Source organism: Mustelus asterias, chromosome 15 (assembly GCF_964213995.1).
Source record: "Mustelus asterias chromosome 15, sMusAst1.hap1.1, whole genome shotgun sequence".
Lineage (NCBI taxonomy): Eukaryota > Metazoa > Chordata > Chondrichthyes > Carcharhiniformes > Triakidae > Mustelus > Mustelus asterias.
This window is the reverse complement of record NC_135815.1, coordinates 63007869-63027763: the sequence shown is the minus strand read 5'-3', so window position 1 is coordinate 63027763 and position 19895 is coordinate 63007869. Positions and strand designations below refer to the sequence as shown.

Here is a 19895-nt window from a genome sequence, read left to right as displayed (position 1 = left end):
TAAGCTTGAGGAACAGTTACCTCATCTTTCGATTAGTCTCTCAATAGTCTATTGGATTCAATACTGAATTCAATAATTTCAAACTGTAATCTCCAAACTCTTGCACCCATTTTGAAATTTGTTTCAATTTCTTTGTGCCAGTCTTAATCTTGTTGTTGCTGTTGTGCAGTTGCTGTTCATTATGCTGCCATTCACACCCGAATTTTGTTCCTTTATTTGTCCCACTACTACTCCCCGTGGTTCTGTTGCACCAACTTTTTTTTCCCTCATTTAATGCCTTCTGTGGGACAGCACAGTGGCACAATGGTTAGCACTGCTGCATCACAGCGCCAGGGACCCGGGTTCGATTCCCAGCTTGGGTCACTCACTGTCTATGTAGAGTTTGCTCGTTCTCCTGTCTGTGTTGGGTTTCCTCCGGGTGCTCCGGTTTCCTTCCACAGTCGAAAGACATGCTGGTTAGGTGCATTGACCCAAATAAGCGCCGTAATGTGGCGACTAGGGGAATTACACAGTAAATTCATTGCTGTGTTAATGTAAGCCTTATTTGTGGCTAATAAATAAACTTCAACTTTCTATCTTTCCCCCTTTTACTAGCCTTTTCCCAGCCTTTCCTATTCGGCTTACTTATATGTAACAAACTTATTACATTTCAAACCCTTCCCAGTTCCAATGAAAGGCTGTTGACCTGAAACTTTAATTCTATTTCTCCACAGAGTCTGCCAGATCTGCTGAGTATTTCTAGCATTTTCTGTTTTTGGTTTAGATTTCTAACATCAGAGCTGTATTTTGCTATGACACCACCAAGCTTTCCTGTCACTCTGGTCCTGGCCTTGCCCAGCTTGTGCGGGTTCCATCTCCTCCACAACCTGTCCCAATGCTCTGGAATCTAAAGCCCACCCATCTGCATTACCATCTATTTCTGCACCTAGTAATTCGAGATACTAGGAGTAATTCGGAGATTATTATTGTTTGAGTCTTTATTTCACATTGACTTGACATTCTGCTGCGTATTTCAACAGTCACAAATTACTTTTTTGTCTTGGGACTTGATGATGCCAACCCATTCTCGGGTTTGGAGTGATTTCTTTTGACATCTCTCCAGCGACCCTCTTTATTGGCTTGCTTCTCTTCTTTTCAGTAAGACACTTGCGTGCAAAGTGGATCAGTTTGTTTCGGTCAAAGCACTGCTTTTTTCATGCTGAATATGCATACTTTTCTTTCTTGTGGTGCCTCCACGGTATTTCTATCCAGTATATCTGGCCTTGATACTTCTGTTGGCCCTGCTGTAAGTTTCCTTTCCTTTCAATCATTATCTTGTGTCTGGGGGGCTAGACTGCCTCGTGTAAAGTGTAAAATGGTGTTAGTTCTCCCATTCATACGCTTCAGTTGATGATTAGCCACCACAGAGCATATGTTTTCTTGAGATTTTCTTTCCATTCTCTCAGCAGACAAGCTCTCACATCAGGATCTCGTATTCCCAAGACAGCCCTGCCTCTGCATTCACCCTTTTGCTGACCAAACTCTTCAACTTCAGCTAGGTGTCTTAGTGCTGTCACATACTGATTAGTATTCTCCCTCTCTTCCTGAGTTCTACTGTCAAACACATAGTGTTCATTAATGACATTAGTGTTGTGCCTGCCGCACAGTCTGTTTTAACCCTTATACGGTGGACAAAGAATTGCGAGTAGACTTCTTGTTACTGCAACAATATTTATTTAAAACACAATCAATAATCACCCACCCAACCATCAATAAGTTTTCTTATGGAAAATACTAAAGTTCAAGTCCAATACAAGACCTTGACTTAACTTTGCGTGACTGGCAATTACCCAAGCAGATATTGGCCTTTATCTGTGCGCTGATTTCTTTAGTCCTCTGGGTGGTCTGGTCCTTTGGTCTGGTCTGGCACTCTGGCTCTGGCCTTCCTTCCTTTTCGGGTGTGGTGGCTCTCCTCGTGCTGGTTGTTGCTGGCGATGGTCACCATTGTTGTAGCTCGTTCGTGGGGTCAGAGAGAGAGAGATAGATTCTTGGTTGCGCAGCACCCTTTATACCCCATCGGGTTTCACGCCCCTTTTGGCCATCGCCAATCAATCGATCAGGACTTGATCGCCCTGATCGATAAAGTCCAATCGGGTGCTGCCACACTAATCTTTGGGTGTGTCCCCAACGGCCATGTCAGTAGGTGCTGGGGGGCACATAGGACACACACCTCCCTCCCAGAAAAGGGGTTACGGTGCCCCTATGTCTGGTAAACAACCCAGTTTGACCAGAAAGTCCCCTTTGTCCTTTGGAGGTGGCCCATATTCTGTGTATTCACCTGTCTGGGTTGCAGCCTGTTTGTCTCTGTCTTTTAGGCTGCAGCCTGTCGTTTTAGTTCTTGCCCAATTGTCCCAGAGTGCTTTACAAATCGCCATTTTAGATGGCCCGTTTGGCCACAGTCCCCTCCCTTTGATCCTGAACACGAAGCGTGATGGATCATAAACTCAGGACCAGTATCTGTCAGGAATTCCCCAGTCACTCAACAGTCAAGCAAGGCCCAGGCATTGGCATGCACAGTAATGATACATCCCTACAACATATTTACATTCCAGAAGCGACAGACAGCAACACTCTACAAATACAAACAACCACATATTCTAAACACCATTATTACAATAAACTAATTATAAACCAACATTTCAATCAAACGTTACAATAAAGTATTTGCAGATCTGAGGCACATTTTGATGGTAGGATTTCCAACGGTTCATTAGTACAAATCGCAAATGGCAGGTTTTCTATAAATATTGCTCTACTGAATTAGAGGGGACCATGGTTCAAGGGTGAACCCTATGTCCTGCCTCCAGGTGATCCTCTTTTTCCATGGGCTGAATTGCACTGTGAGGATGATTAGATATACCAGGGTGAATAAAATCAGTAATACTGCCAGGTGTGACATTATGTGAACAAATGGATGGATTTGGATGTTTGAGCCCCAGTTCCAAAGGTCATCCCACCAAGAGGTGACTTTAATTTCTTTGATTCCTCTTTTCACCTCTTGGGTCTGCTGTATTACTTGGGTGAAGGTTCTGTGGGCTGTAGCCAATTTTACCCAAATCTGGTTCAACTCCCCCTGCAGGGGTTTTAGGCTTGTGTCGTATTTCTCATGGTACTCTCCTCGAGTCTATTCCAGTGAAAAAGAAGGAATGTAAGAAAAGGGATAACCAGCCATGGATAACTAAGGAAATAAAGGAGAGTATCAAATTAAAAACCAATGCATACAGAGTGGCCAAAATTAGTGGGGAACTAGAAGATTGGGAAGGCTTTAAAAAACAACAAAGAACTACGAAGAAAGCAATAAAGAAAGGAAAAATAGATTATGAAAGTAAACTGGCACAAAATATAAAAACTGATAGTAAAAGTTTTTACAAATATATAAATCGGAAAAGAGTGCCTAAAGTAAATGTTGGACCCTTAGAAGATGAGAAGGGGGATTTAATAATGGGAAACGAGGAAATGGCCGAGGCCTTAAACAAGTTTTTTGTGTCGGTCTTCACAGTGGAGGACACAAATAGCTTAACAATAATTGACGGTCATGGGACTGTAGGGGGTGAGGACCTTAAAACGATCACTATTACTAAAGAGGTAGTGCTGGGTAGGCTAATGGGACTAAAGGTAGACAAGTTCCCTGGTCCGGATGGAATGCCTCCCAGCGTACTAAAAGAAACGGCAGAAGAAATAGCAAATGCATTAGTTGTAATTTATCAAAATTCACTGGACTCTGGGGAGGTGCCAGCTGATTGGAAAACAGCTAATGTAACGCCACTGTTTAAAAAAGGAGGTAGACAAAAGGCAGGTAACTACAGGCCGGTTAGCTTAACATCCGTAGTTGGGAAAATGCTGGAATCTATCATTAAGGAAGAAATAGCAGGGCACCTGGAAAAGAATGGTTCAATCAAGCAGACGCAGCATGGATTCATGAAGGGAAAGTCATGTTTGACTAATTTACTGGAATTTTTTGAGGATATAACGAGTGCGGTTGACAGAGGGGAACCGGTGGATGTGGTGTATTTAGATTTCCGGAAGGCATTCGATAAGGTGCCTCACAAAAGGTTGCTGCATAAGATAAAGGTACACGGAGTTGGGGGTAAAGTGTTAGCGTGGAATGAGGATTGTCTATCTAACAGGAAGCAGAGAGTCGGAATAAATGGGTGCTTTTCCGATTGGCAATCAGTGACTAGTGGCGTGCCGCAGGGATCAGTGCTGCGGCCTCAACTATTTACCATATACATAGACGATCTGGAGGAGGGGACCGAGTGTAGGGTAACAAAGTTTGCGGATGACACAAAGATGAGTGGGAAAGCAAATTGCGTGGAGGACACAGAGTTTGCAGAGAGATTTGGACAGGCTAAGTGAGTGGGCAAGGATCTGGCAGATGGAGTATAACGTTGGTAAGTGTGAGGTTATCCACTTTGGAAGGAATAATAGTAAAATGGACTATTATTTAAATTACAACATGCTACTGTGCAGAGGGACCTGGGGGTCCTTGTGCATGAATCACAAAAACTCAGTTTGCAGGTGCAGCAGGTAATCAAGAAGGCAAATGGAATGTTGGCCTTTATCGCGAAGGGGATGGAGTATAAAAGCAGGGAGGTCATGCTGCAACTGTACAGGGTACTGGTGAGGCTGCACCTAGAGTACTGTGTACAGTTTTGGTCCCCTTATTTAAGAAAGGATATATTAGCTTTGGAGGGGGTACAGAGAAGGTTCACCAGGTTGATTCCAGAGATGAGGGGGTTAGCTTATGAGGAGAGTATGAGTAGACTGGGCCTGTACTCATTGGAGTTTAGAAGGTTGAGGGGAGATCTTATAGAGACATATAAGATAATGAAGGGGCTAGACAGGGTAGAAGCAGCGAGGTTATTTCCACTTAGAATGGAAACAAGAACTAGGGGGCATAGCCTCAAAATATGGGAGAGTCAATTTAGAACAGAGTTGAGGAGGAACTTCTTCTCCCGGAGGGTAGTGAATCTTTGGAATTCTCTGCCCAATGAAGCAGTAGAGGCTACCTCGTTAAATGTGTTTAAGTCGCAGATAGATAGATTTTTAACCATTAAGGGAATTAAGGGTTATGGGGAGTGGACGGGTAGGTGGAACTGAACCCACTATCAGATCAGCCATGCTCTTAGTGAATGGCAGAGCAGGCTTGAGGGGCTAGATGGCCTACTCCTGCTCCTATTTCTTATGTTCTTATGTCTGTCGGAGCTCATCAGTGGCGTTCAAATCTACCCCCTCCCTCTTATAGATGTCTATTAGTTGGATGAGGCCCACCCTGGCTGGTATGTCTGGTTTGGTGCAGAATGTAGTGTTAATAATGTTACAATGTGTCGCGCCATACTGATATTGTTTCAGGGAGGTGGTGAGACAGTATCTCCCTGCTCCCCTGTAAGCCACCCGAGTTATGTCTATGTCCAAGCTACGAGCTTCTACTGAGCAATTTAGGCTAGTGTTTGTTCTGAAGCTATACAGTGCATGCTCATTTAAATAAACTGGGTATGCGCATGCGATTATTTCATCAGTTTGCTGACATCTGTCCAGAGTAGTGCCTATGAGCCTCCCTTCTTTCTCCACTGCGTACGGTAAAGTGCCGTCATGCCCGATCCAGATATCCTCATGGATAGTCCCTATATTCTCCATTTCCAAGACCCTCAGCCTGACCTGGTCGTCAGTGATTATGGGGAGCCCTAAAATCATTCCCAGGGCTTTCCCTGGAGTCCCTTTGCGGTCGTCATTGAACCAGACTTTGGTCAACTGTTGCATCTGGCAGCCAGATAATTTGGGATGTTTCGTACCCGTAAATAGGTGTTCCATCTGTTCGTCACTAATCCAAGATGGAACTTGTCCACTGTGTACCTGCTCTAGGTTTTCCCTTAGCTGTTCTATCATCCACTGTCCATATGCACTACATAAAGTCCGGTTCTGTTGTCGGTCATCATCCTCTAATTTTTCCCTGATAATTTGATTGATTGTCTTGGCGTGTCCTTGTAACACAGCGACCATGTGGCTGCTGGTTGTGTTCCCAGTCAGTTCCCCTTCAGCATTTTGCTGATTGTCCTCATTGATAGAACTTAGTGTCTGTTTAACCTGTTGGGTTAGAATCCTAAGTTTATTGTCCAGGTCGGCTAAATCAAGGGCGTTGATGGTTGCTACCCCTGCCCCGTATGTTGTGTAAGAGTTTTAACAACACCAGGTTAAAGTCCAACAGGTTTATTTGATAGCAAATGCCATTAGCTTTCAGAGCCCTGCTCCTTCGTCAGATGGACTGGAAATCTACTCCCAAACAAGGGGCACGCAGAGACACAAAATCAATTTACAGAATACTGATTAGAATGCAAATCTTTACAGCTAATCAAGTCTTAAAGATACAGATAATGTGAGTGGAGGGAGCATTAGGCACAGGTTAAAGAAATGTGTATTGTCTCCAGACAGGACAGCCAGTGAGATTCTGCAAGTCCAGGAGGCAAGCTGTGGGGGTTACTGATAGTGTGACATAAACCCAAGATCCCGGTTTAGGCCGTCCTCATGTGCGGAACTTGGCTATCAGTTTCTGCTCAGCAACTCTGCGCTGTCGTGTGTCATGAAGGCCGCCTTGGAGAACACTTACCCGAAGATCAGAGACTGAATGCCTGTGACTGCTGAAATGCTCCCCCACAGGAAGAGAAGAGTCTTGCCTGGTGATTGTCGAGCGGTGTTCATTCATCCATTGTCGTAGCGTCTGCATGGTTTCCCCAATGTATCATGCCTCGGGACATCCTTTCCTGCAGCGTATCAGGTAGACCACGTTGGCTGAGTTGCAAGAGTAGGTACCGTGTACCTGGTAGATGGTGTTCTCACGTGAGATGATGGCATCCGTGTCGATGATCCGGCACGTCTTGCAGAGTTGCTGTGGCAGGGTTGTATGGTGTCATGGTCACTGTTCTTCTGAAGGCTGGGTAGTTTGCTGCGGACAATGGTCTGTTTGAGGTTGTGCGGTTGTTTGAAGGCAAGAAGTGTGCGAGATGTTCGTCTTCTGAGGAAACGGGCATGGAGTCTACGGAAGTAGGGCAAACTGGTAGGGAGGTCATGGAACCTTTACAGATTAAAGGGGAGGAGGTGCTCGCTGCCTTGAGGCAAATCAGAGTGGATAAATCCCCAGGACCGGACAGGGTATTCCCAAGGACCTTGAGGGAAGCTAGTGTTGAACTTGCAGGGGCCCTGGCATACATATTTAAAATGTCAGTATTCACGGGGGAGGTGCCAGATGATTGGAGGGTGGCTCATGTTGTTCCGTTGTTTAAAAAAGGTTCCAAAAGAAATCCGGGAAATTATAGGCCAGTAAGTTTGACGTCGGTGGTGGGCAAGTTATTGGAAGGTGTGATAAGGGATAGGATCTACAAATATTTGGATAGACAGGGACTTATTAGGGAGAGTCAACATGGCTTTGTGCGTGGTAGATCATGTTTGACCAGTCTATTAGAGTTTTTCGAGGAGGTTACCAGGAAAGTGGATGAAGGGAAGGCGGTGGATGTTGTCTACCTGGATTTCAGCAAGGCCTTTGACAAGGTCCCTCATGGGAGGTTAGTTAGGAAGGTTCAGTCGCTAGGTATACATGGGGAGGTAGTAAATTGGATTAGACACTGGCTCAATGGAAGAAGCCAGAGAGTGGTTGTGGAGGATTGCTTCTCTGGAGGCCTGTGACTAGTGGTGTGCCGCAGGGATCGGTGTTGCGTCCATTGTTGTTTGTCATCTATATCAATGATCTGGATGATAATGTGGTAAATTGGATTCAGCAAGTTTGCTGATGATACAAAAATTAGAGGTGTAGTGGACAGTGAGGAAGGTTTTCAAAGCTTGCAGGGGGATTTGGACCAACTAGAAAAACGGGCTCAAAAATGGCAAATGGAATTTAATGCAGACAAGTGTGAGATATTGCACTTTGGAAGGACAAACCAAAGAAGAACGTACAGGGTAAATGGTAGGACTCTGAAGAGTGCAGTTGAACAGAGGGATCTGGAAATACAGGTACAGAATACCCTAAAAGTGACGTCACAGGTGGATAGGGTCGTAAAGAGTGCCTTTGGTACATTGGCCTTTATAAATCGGAGTATCGAGTATAAAAGTTGGAGTGTTATGGTAAGGTTATATAAGGCATTGGTGAGGCCGAATTTGGAGTATTGTGTACAGTTTTGGTCACCTAGTTACAGGAAGGATGTAAATAAGGTTGAAAGAGTGCAGAGAAGGTTCACAAGGATGTTGCCGGGACTTGAGAAGCTGAGTTACAGAGAGAGATTGAATAGGTTGGGACTTTATTCCCTGGAGCGTAGAAGATTGAGGGGAGATTTGATAGAGGTGTATAAGATTTTGATGGGTATAGATAGAGTGAATGCAAGCAGGCTTTTTCCGCTGAGGCTAGGGGAGAAAAAAACCAGAGGGTATGGGTTAAGGGTGAAAGGAGAAAAGTGTAAAGGGAATATTAGGAGGGGCTTCTTCACGCAGCGAGTGGTGGGAGTGTGGAATGAGCTGCCGGATAAAGTGGTAAATGCGGGGTCCCTTTTAACATTTAAGAAAAACTTGGACGGGTTCATGGATGAGAGGGGTGTGGAGGGATATGGTCCAAGTGCAGGTCAGTGGGACGAGGCAAAAAATGGTTCGGCACAGACTAGAAGGGCCAAAAGGCCTGTTTCTGAGCTGTAATTTTCTATGGTTCTGTGGTTCATCAATGACATGTTGAAGGCTCTGGAGGAGATGCCGTAGCTTCTCCGCTCCGGGGAAGTACTGGACAATGAAGGGTACTCTGTCCACCGTGTCCCGTGTTTGTCTTCTGAGAATGTCGGTGCGGTTTTTCGCTGTGGCGCGTTGGAATTGTCGATCGATGTGTCAAGCGCCATATCCTGTTCTTATGAGGGCATCTTTCAGCATCTGGAGGTGTCTGTTGCGATCCTCCTCATCCGAGCAGATCCTGTGTATACGGAGGGCTTGTCCGTAGGGGATGGCTTATTTAACGTGCTTAGGGTGGAAGCTGGAGAAGTGGAGCATCGTGAGGTTATCCGTGGGCTTGCGGTACAGTGAGGTGCTGAGGTGACCGTCCTTAATGGAGATGCGTGTGTCCAAGAATGCAACCGATTCCGGAGAGTAGTCTATGGTGAGTCTGATGGTGGGATGGAACTTGTTGATGTCATCACATAGTTGTTTCAGTGATTGTTCACCATGAGTCCAAAGGAAGAAAATGTCATCGATGTATCTAGTGTTTAGCATCGGTTGAAGGTCCCGTGCGGTGAAGAAGTCTTGTTCGAACCTGTGCATGAAGATTCTCGTATTCTGTGGCCATGTCATTGACTAACTCCCTCTTGGATCTTTCCCACCTTTCGTCTATTCCTATTTCCCACCCGAACGGTCTGCGAGTCAAGTGGAAGTATAATCTCTTAAACTGGGGAGAGCACCACTCTGGCAGTTGGGTCCCAGCTGTATCCACCACCACAGGTACCAATTTGTGGTGGATGTTGTCATACTGGGTTTCCCTGTGTGTTTCAGTATCAGTCCATTCTGTGGTCTGGGGGTGGCTTCAGGACAAATCGAGTAGGATGGGTCTGGGGTTGGCTTCGGCCCCTTTCTTATTTTGTACAATGCAAAGTTCCCTTCTATAAGCGTCCCGGGGCACCGCTACCCGAGCTCTAATCCTTTTTCTGAGCTGTTGGCCAGACATCCAATTTCAGGGCACCCATTATTTGAAAATCCCCACCAATCCCCTGCAACGGTGACACTCCAATAACATTCAGTTGAACTGCCATTTGATTTTTTGTATATCAACTGCTGGTTGTTACACCCGAACATTATACTCTTATCGGGGTGCACCCATAACACGCCAGCCTCACATTTCCCCGCGTCAGGTGGGACAAACCATAAATAACCCGGATACCAGAAGTTCATCTTGCTTGGAGTGTCCTGCGTGCTTATCCGATGATGACTCCGATGAGGTAGATCGTAGATTGCATCTCTGTCATTGTCCATCATTGTCCTGAGGAGATCAATGGAATTTCTGCTGTGATCGCATCCAATATTTGATGTATACACATGTATTTAAACTGTCCATGCCCCCCCCCCTTTTTTTTAACACTCTCGACAGTGGTGTGGTCAGGAGGACTCGGATATATCGATTGTCGCTTGCATGTCGTAGTTTTTAAAAATTCTAATTGTAAACTACTGCCGAGCAAAACTTTGTTCAAATTGATAAATGAACAAGTCGTGGAGTGGCTGGAAAAGAGCTTGTTTAACTGGCCGGCAAAATCAAGGCGGCCTGTTTTATTCTAGCAGCAGTCACCATTAGCCCGAGGGATTCGAATAGCACTGGAGTCGGTCTGTAATGACCTGAAGAGGTGTCCGTTCCATGAGTGTCTTGGAGTTTGAAGGCAGAACGCATTTAAAATTTAGCACAAGTGCCTCTAAGAGTTGAAAATGTAGCCCAGTCGCCTTGACGATTTTAAAATTTAGCACAGCCGCCCCAATGATAAAATTTAGCATAGCTGCCTCAATGATTTGCATAGTTGCCTTAATGATCAGTCTTAACTGGAGAAAGATGGCCAAAGAGCACAGCTTCGGACTGTGTAAATAACCCGGTTAATCGTACTAGCAGTATACAAATGGTATGGGAATGAGTCGGTTGTACTTAACCATTTTACGTTTTACTGTCGGTCGGTCATGGTGGACCTGCAGGTTTTGGGGTTTTAAGTGGGTGCTTCCATCAGTGATTCTTGTACCTTGCATTGGTCTGCATTGTAGGCTGAATTTCATCATTTGGAGCACCTTAGAGTCCTTCATTCAGCATTTCCATTAACAAATTGCCCAACAGAGACTCGGCTTCTGAATCATTTATCTCATGGGGCTCCATCATTACCTCCTCACCTGGCCTCCATACCTGTGTCTGTTCGTTGGACTGCACTGTGGGGTCTGGGTTCGGGGGTCCTTTATCCTTGTCTTCCATTCTAATTAATCTACGTGTCTGGTCCCTTACCCAGGTGGGGGATGTAGCACCGGGTGTCCCCATCAAAATAACCTGGTGTTGTTTAGTCAGGGCCTCACTGTTGGGTCTGGGGCTGTTAAGGCTCATGTTTATGGGAGAATCCATAATGCTGCGAGGGCCGATATCTGGTGAGTCGTGCCAGTCCTCTAGGGTGCGCAAGTCTCCTGTTATGTCTGGGTCGATCAGTACCCCTAGGGGCACTTCAGGTGTGGATGAAGCTCTGGGCTGTAGAGTGGTGGGGGTAAGGGTCTGGTCTGAACCTGAAAGTGGATGAGAAGGTGTCCGGGGAAACACATTTCCTGGGTGAGACCATTCCGGTCGCCTCGTGTCATCCTCCCCTATCCCTAATGAGAGATGGTGGAAGTGATTATTCTGAGTCCCGTAAGCTTTCAGTTGATTGACGTGGAACCATCCAGTTTTCCCGTTGGCGATTAAGACTTTATACACTGAGGGGCTTATTTTGTCAGTGATGGTGTGCGGACCTGCATATCTCGGGGACAAGAAAGAACTGGGGTTGTAGAGGGAAATCATTACCTGCTGGCCAACTGTATATTCTACCGGGTGTACCCTTTTATCGAAATATGCCTTGCTCTGTTTCTTTTTAACTCCTAATCGGACAGCCGCGGCTAACTGGGCTGCTTTAATGTTTTTGGTTAGCTGCTGGACGGCTTTCTCGTGGGTGAGCGCTGTGATAGCAGGTTCAGTTAAATCAAACCCCAATAAATATTCAGCTCCCCTCATAGGTCGGCCAGTCATTAATTTGTGAGGGGTGAATCCAGTAGAACTGGAAATGGTGTCATAAGGGCAAAGGGAAGTACAGTTATTCTCTGCCAGGTTCCTAGCTTCTCACCTGCTCTGGTCGGCGCAGTATTTATATGGCTAGTCCAGTTCAGTTTCTGGTCAATGGAAACTCCAGGATGTTGATAATGAGTGATTCCGTGATGGTAATTACATTGAATATTAAAAGGTAATGGTTAGATCCTCTCTTGTTGGAGATGGTCATTGGTTGGCACTTGTGTTTCATGAATGTTACTTGCCACTTATCAGCTCAAGCCTGATTATTGTCCAGGTCTTGCTGCATATGGGCACAAATTGCTTCAGTATCTGAGGAGTCGCGAATGTTGCTGAATATTGTGTAATCATCCCCATTGCTGGCCTTATCATGGAGGAAAGGTAATTGATGAAGTAGCTGAAGATGATTGGGCCTAACACTCTGCCCTGATAAGCTCCTGAAATGATGTCCTGAGTGCGGTGATTGACCTCCAATCATCAGAAGCATCTTCCTTTGTGCCAGGTGCCAAGCAGTCGAGACTTTTCCCCTATTTTCATTGACTCCAGTTTTGCTAGGGCTCCTTGATGTCTTACTTGGTCAAATGTTGCCTTGATGTCAAGGGCAATCACTCTCACCTCACCTCTGCCATTCAGTTCTTTTGTCCATGTTTGAACCAAAGAACAATTTAGCACAGGAACAGGCCCTTCGGCCCTCCAAGCCTGCGCCGCTCATGTGCCCACTAGACCATTCTGTTGTATCCCTCTATTCCCAGTCTGTTCATGTGGCTATCGAGATAAGTCTTAAACGATCCCAGCATGTCCGCCTCATTCACCTTGCTTGGGAGTGCATTCCAGGCCCCCACTACCCTCTGTGTAAAATACGTCCCCCTGACATCTGTGTTGAACCTTGCCCCCCTCACCTTGAACATAGAACATAGAAAGCCACAGCACAAACAGGCCCTTCGGCCCACAAGTTGCGCCGATCACATCCCCACCTCTAGGCCTATCTATAGCCCTCAATCCCATTAAATCCCATGTACTCATCCAGAAGTCTCTTAAAAGACCCCAACGAGTTTGCCTCCACCACCACCGACGTCAGCCGATTCCACTCACTAACCTGTGACCCCTTGTGTTCGTCACCTCTGACCTGGGAAAAAGCTTCCCAATGTTCACCCTATCTATGCCCTTCATAATTTTATACACCTCTATTAGGTTGCCCCTCATCTTCCGTCTTTCCAGGGAGAACAACCCCAGTTTACCCAATCTCTCCTCATAACTAAGCCCCTCCATACCAGGCAACATCCTGGTAAACCTTCTCTGTACTCTCTCCAAAGCCTCCACGTCCTTCTGGTAGTGTGGCGATCAGAACTGGACGCAGTATTCCAAATGTGGCCTAACCATCGTTCTATACAGCTGCAACATCATATGCCTACTTTTATATTCTATGCCCCGTCCAATAAAGGCATGCATGCCATATGCCTTCTTGACCACCCTCTCCACTTGTGCTGGCACCTTCAAGGATCTGCGGACTTGCACACCCAGGTCCCTCTGCGTATCTACACCCTTTATGGTTCTGCCATTTATCATATAGCTCCTCCCTATATTATTTCTACCAAAATGCATCACTTCGCATTTATCAGGATTGAAATCCATCTGCCATTTCTTTGCCCAAATTTTCAGCCTATCTATATCCTTCTGTAGCTTCTGACAATGCCCCTCACTATCTGCAAGTCCTGCCAATTTTGTGTCGTCCGCAAACTTACTGATCACCCCAGTTACACCTTCTTCCAGATCGTTTATATAAATCACAAACAGCAGAGGTCCCAATACAGAGCCCTGCGGAACACCACTAGTCACAGGCCTCCAGCCGGAAAAAGACCCTTCCACTACCACCCTCTGTCTTCTGTGACCAAGATGTGGAGATGCCGGCGTTGGACTGGGGTAAACACAGTAAGAAGTTTAACAACACCAGGTTAAAGTCCAACAGGTTTATTTGGTAGCAAAAGCCACACAAGCTTTCGAGGCTCTGAGCCCCTTCTTCAGGTGAGTGGGAATTCTGTTCACAAACAGAACTTATAAGACACAGACTCAATTTACATGAATAATGGTTGGAATGCGAATACTTACAACTAATCCAGTCTTTAAGAAACAAAACAATGGGAGTGGAGAGAGCATCAAGACAGGCTAAAAAGATGTGTATTGTCTCCAGACAAGACAGCCAGTGAAACTCTGCAGGTCCACGCAACTGTGGGAGTTACAAATAGTGTGACATAAATTCTGATTCTAGGATCGCATGATAAAGACTCAGGAGGAAAAAAGCAGAAATATTTATGTGAAATAGTGTGACATAAACCCAATATCCCGGTTGAGGCCGTCCTTGTGTGTGCGGAACCTGGCTATCAGTTTCTGCTCCGCGACTCTGCGCTGTCGTGTGTCGCGAAGGCCGCCTTGGAGAACGCTTACCCGAATATCAGAGGCCGAATGCCCGTGACCGCTGAAGTGCTCCCCAACAGGAAGAGAACAGTCTTGCCTGGTGATTTGCTCGACAATCACCAGGCAAGACTGTTCTCTTCCTGTTGGGGAGCACTTCAGCGGTCACGGGCATTCGGCCTCTGATATTCGGGTAAGCGTTCTCCAAGGCGGCCTTCGCGACACACGACAGCGCAGAGTCGCGGAGCAGAAACTGATAGCCAGGTTCCGCACACACAAGGACGGCCTCAACCGGGATATTGGGTTTATGTCACACTATTTCACATAAATATTTCTGCTTTTTTCCTCCTGAGTCTTTATCATGCGATCCTAGAATCAGAATTTATGTCACACTATTTGTAACTCCCACAGTTGCGTGGACCTGCAGAGTTTCACTGGCTGTCTTGTCTGGAGACAATACACATCTTTTTAGCCTGTCTTGATGCTCTCTCCACTCCCATTGTTTTGTTTCTTAAAGACTGGATTAGTTGTAAGTATTCGCATTCCAACCATTATTCATGTAAATTGAGTCTGTGTCTTATAAGTTCTGTTTGTGAACAGAATTCCCACTCACCTGAAGAAGGGGCTCAGAGCCTCGAAAGCTTGTGTGGCTTTTGCTACCAAATAAACCTGTTGGACTTTAACCTGGTGTTGTTAAACTTATTCTGTGACCAAGCCAGTTCTCCACCCATCTAGCCACCTCCCCCTTTATCCCATGAGATCCAACCTTTTTCACCAGCCTACCATGAGGGACTTTGTCAAACGCTTTACTAAAGTCCATATAGACGACATCCACGGCCCTTCCCTCGTCAACCATTCTGGTCACTTCTTCAAAAAACTCCACCAGGTTAGTGAGGCATGACCTCCCTCTCACAAAACCATGCTGACTATCGTTAATGAGTTTATTCCTTTCTAAATGCGCATACATCCTATCTCTAAGAATCTTCTCCAACAACTTCCCCACCACGGACGTCAAGCTCACCGGCCTATAATTACCCGGGTTATCCTTCCTACCCTTCTTAAATAACGGGACCACATTAGCTATCCTCCAATCCTCTGGGACGTCACCTGCGTCCAGTGACGAGACAAAGATTTGCGTCAGAGGCCCAGCGATTTCATCTCTCGTCTCCCTGAGCAGCCTTGGATAGATTCCATCAGGCCCTGGGGATTTGTCAGTCTTTATATTCTCTAACAAACCTAACACTTCCTCCCTTGTAATGGAGATTTTCTCCAACAGTTCAACACTCCCCTCCGAGACACTCCCAGTCAACACATCCCTCTCCTTTGTGAATACCGACGCAAAGTATTCATTTAGGATCTCCCCTACTTCTTTGGGCTCCAAGCATAATTCCCTACTTTTGTCCCTGAGAGGTCCGATTTTTTCCCTGACAACCCTTTTGTCCCTAACGTACGAATAAAATGCCTTGGGGCATCGTGAGGTTATCCGTGGGTTTGCGGTACAGTGAGGTGCTGAGGTGACCGTCCTTAATGGAGATGCGTGTGTCCAAGGATGCAACCGATTCCGGAGAGTAGTCCACGGTGAGTCTGATGGTGGGATGGAACTTGTTGATGTCATCATAGAGTTGTTTCAGTGATTGTTCACCATGACTCCAAAGGAAGAAAATGTCATCGATGTATCTAGTGTATAGCATTGGTTGAAGGTCCTGTGCAGTGAAGAAGTCTTGTTCGAACCTGTGCATGAAGATGTTGGCATATTGAGGTGCGAATTTGGTCCCCATTGCTGTTCCGTGTGTCTGGATGAAGAACTGGTTGTTGAAGGTGAAGACATTATGGTCCAGGGTGAAGCGGATGTAGTTGTAAAATTGCATCTGGAAACTGGCAGTTGTCGGCGTTGAGTACTGAGGCCGTTGTAGCAATGCCATCATCGTGGGGGATGCTGGTGTAGAGTGTCGAGACATCCATTGTGACGAGGAGTGCTCCCGGTTCAACTGCTCCATGTGTGTTGAGTTTCTGTAGGAAGTCCGTAGTATCACGACAAAAGCTGGGGGTTCTTTGTACAATGGGTTTCAGGATGCTCTCGACATAGCCGGAGAGGTTCTCGCACAGGGTCCTATTGCCCGATACGATGGGACACCTCATTTTTAGATATAGCTGGTGTACTCCTAGCATGCTCTCCTGCGCTTTTCATTGAGCCAGGGTTGATCCCCTGGCTTTGGGGGTAATGATATTGGTAGAGTGGGGGATATGACATGTCATGAGGTTACAGATTGTGATTGAGTACAATTCTGCTGTTGCTGGTGGCCCACAGTGCCTCATGGGTGCTCAGTTTTGAGTTGCTAAATCTGTTTGAAATCTATCCCATTTAGCATGGTAGTAGAGTCATAGAGGTTTACAGTATGGAAACAGGCCCTTCGGCCCAACTTGTCCATGCCGCCCTTTTTTTAAAACCCCGAAGCTAGTCCCAATTGCCCACATTTGGCCCATATCCCTCTATACCCATCCTACCCATGTAACTGTCTAAATGCTTTTTAAAAGACAAAATTGTACCTTCCAGAGGTAGTACCTCTGGCAGCTTGTTCCAGATACTCACCACCCTCTGTGAACAAATTGCCCCTCTGGACACTCTTGTATCTCTCCCTTCTGACCTTAAATCTGTGCCCTCTAGTTTTAGACTCCCCTACTTTGGGAAAAGATATTGACTTTCTATCCGATCTATGCCCCTCATTATTTTATAGACCTCTATAAGATCACCCCTCAACCTTCTACTCTCCAGAGAAAAAAAGTCCCAGTCTATCCAGCCTCTCCTTATAACTCAAACTATCATGTTCCGGTAGCATCCTAGTAAATCTTTTCTGCACTCTTTCTAGTTTGATAATATCCTTTCGATAATAGGGTGACCAGAATTGCCCACAGTATTCCAAGTGTGGCCTCACCAATGTAATGTACAACTTCAACAAGACGTCCCAACTCCTGTATTCAATGTTCTGACTAAAGAAACTAAGCATGCTGAATGCCTTCTTCACCACTCTGTCCACCTGTGACTCCATTTTCAAGGATCTATGAACATGTACCCCTAGTCTCTTTGTTCTGTAACTCTCCCCAACGCCCTACCATTAACTGAGTAAGTCCTGTCCTGGTTCAATCTACCAAAATGCATCACCTCGCATTCATCTAAATTAAACGTAGGGATGAGGAAACAAGGCTCAGATGGCTCGATTGAGGGTTACAAGTTAGCAAGGAATGAGCTGAAAAAGGGGCTTAGGAGAGCTAGGAGGGGACACGAGAAGTCCTTGGCGGGTCGGATCAAGGAAAACACCAAGGCTTTTTACTCTTATGTGAGGAATAAAAGAATGACCAGGGTGAGGTTGGGGCCGGTCAAGGACAGTCGTGTGAACTTGTGTATGGAGTCAGTAGAGATAGGCGAGGTGATGAATGAATACTTTTCTTCAGTGTTCACCAAGGAGAGGGGCTATGTTTTTGAGGAAGAGAAGGTGTTACAGGCTAATAGGCAGGAGGAAATAGATGTTCGGAGGGAGGATGTCCTGGCAGTTTTGAATAAACTGAAGGTCGATAAGTCCCCTGGGCCTGATGAAATGTATCCTAGGATTCTTTGGGAGGCAAGGGATGAGATTGCAGAGCCTTTGGCTTTGATCTTTGGGTCCTCACTGTCCACGGGGATGGTGCCAGAGGACTGGAGAATGTTGTTCCTCTGTTTAAGAAAGGGAATAGAAATGACCCTGGTAATTATAGACCGGTTAGTCTTACTTCGGTGGTTGGTAAATTGATGGAAAAGGTCCTTAGAGATGGGATTTACGACCATTTAGAAAGATGCGGATTAATCCGGGATAGTCAGCACGGATTCGCGAAGGTCAAGTCGTGCCTCACAAATTTGATAGAATTCTTTGAGGAGGTAACTAAGTGTGTTGATGAAGGTAGGGCAGTTGATGTCATATACATGGATTTTAGTAAGGCGTTTGATAAGGTCCCCCATGGTCGGCTTATGATGAAAGTGAGGAGGTGTGGGATAGAGGGAAAGTTGGCCGATTGGATAGGTAACTGGCTGTCTGATCGAAGACAGAGGGTGGTGGTGGATGGAAAATTTTCGGATTGGAGGCAGGTTGCTAGCGGAGTGCCGCAGGGATCAGTGCTTGGTTCTCTGCTCTTTGTGATTTTTATTAATGACTTAGAGGAGGGGACTGAAGGGTGGATCAGTAAATTTGCTGATGACACCAAGATTGGTGGAGTAGTGGATGAGGTGGAGGGCTGTTTGCTGCAAAGAGACATAGGATGCAAAGCTGGGATGAAAAATGGCAAATGGAGTTTAACCCTGATAAATGTGAGGTGATTCACTTTGGTAGGACTAATTTAAATGTGGATTACAGGGTCAAAGGTAGGGTTCTGAAGACTGGAGGAACAGAGATCTTGGGGTCTATATCCACAGATCTCTAAAGGTTGCCACTCAAGTGGATAGAGCTGTGAAGAAGGCCTATAGTGTGTTAGCTTTTATTAACAGGGGGTTGGAGTTTAAGAGCCGTGGGGTTATGCTGCAACTGTACAGGGCCTTGGTGAGACCACATTTGGAATATTGTGTGCAGTTCTGGTCACCTCACTATAAGAAGGATGTGGAAGCGCTGGAAAGAGTGCAGAGGAGATTTACCAGGATGCTGTCTGGTTTGGAGGGTAGGTCTTATGAGGAAAGGTTGAGGGAGCTAGGGCTGTTCTTTCTGGAGCGGAGGAGGCTGAGGGGAGACTTAATAGAGGTTTATAAAATGATGAAGGGGATAGATAGAGTGAACATTCAAAGACTATTTCCTCGGGTGGATGGAGCTATTACAAGGGGGCATAACTATAGGGTTCGTGGTGGGAGATACAGGAAGGATATCAGAGGTAGGTTCTTTACGCAGAGAGTGGTTGGGGTGTGGCATGGACTGCCTGCAGTGATAGTGGAGTCAGACACTTTAGGAACATTTAAGCGGTTATTGGATAGGCACATGGAGCACACCAGGATGATAGGGAGTGGGATAGCTTGATCTTGGTTTCAGATAAAGCTCGGCACAACATCATGGGCCGAAGGGCCTGTTCTGTGCTGTACTGTTCTATGTTCTAATAATAGATTGGTGCAACTTTTAAGTAGTTTATTTAACAGTTCAATAGATCACTAAGTATGGTGTTATCACTTAACAGTTACTGCAAATATAAGTCCACTTACCTCGTCAATCATGTACACTTAAAAACATTTTTGTTCTTCCTATCTATGATTTTACCAAGAGCACTGAGCTGACCAGCACCATTCTGTAATGACATGACATTGTAGTTGTTCCACTATTGGAGCAAACCTAATCTCATCATTGATTTCTAATGCAATGGAGCTATGATAATTGGCGAGTCACCCGATACACCAGCACTAAAGTCCCAAACAATTATTCTGTGATCTAGGTAATATCAGTCACACCATAACGACTTGGAACTTCTGCACCATAATAATGGCATATGCTGTAGATGTGACATTATTGGATACAAGTGTTTTGCAAATTTAGGCTCATTTTTATCGACCTGATACATGTAGGAAAATATAATTTTCAAACATATAAAAACAGAAAATGCTGGAAATACTCAGCAGGTCTGACAGCATCAGTGCAGAGAGAAACAGAGTTAACGT

General features: G+C 45.7%; 1 protein-coding gene across 3 annotated transcripts in view; it reads left to right on the top strand.

Moving 5' to 3' along the window:
* Positions 1 to 19895, top strand: part of fndc1 (fibronectin type III domain containing 1) — a 291318-nt gene that overhangs the window by 36065 nt on the left and 235358 nt on the right. The window lies entirely within an intron of this gene.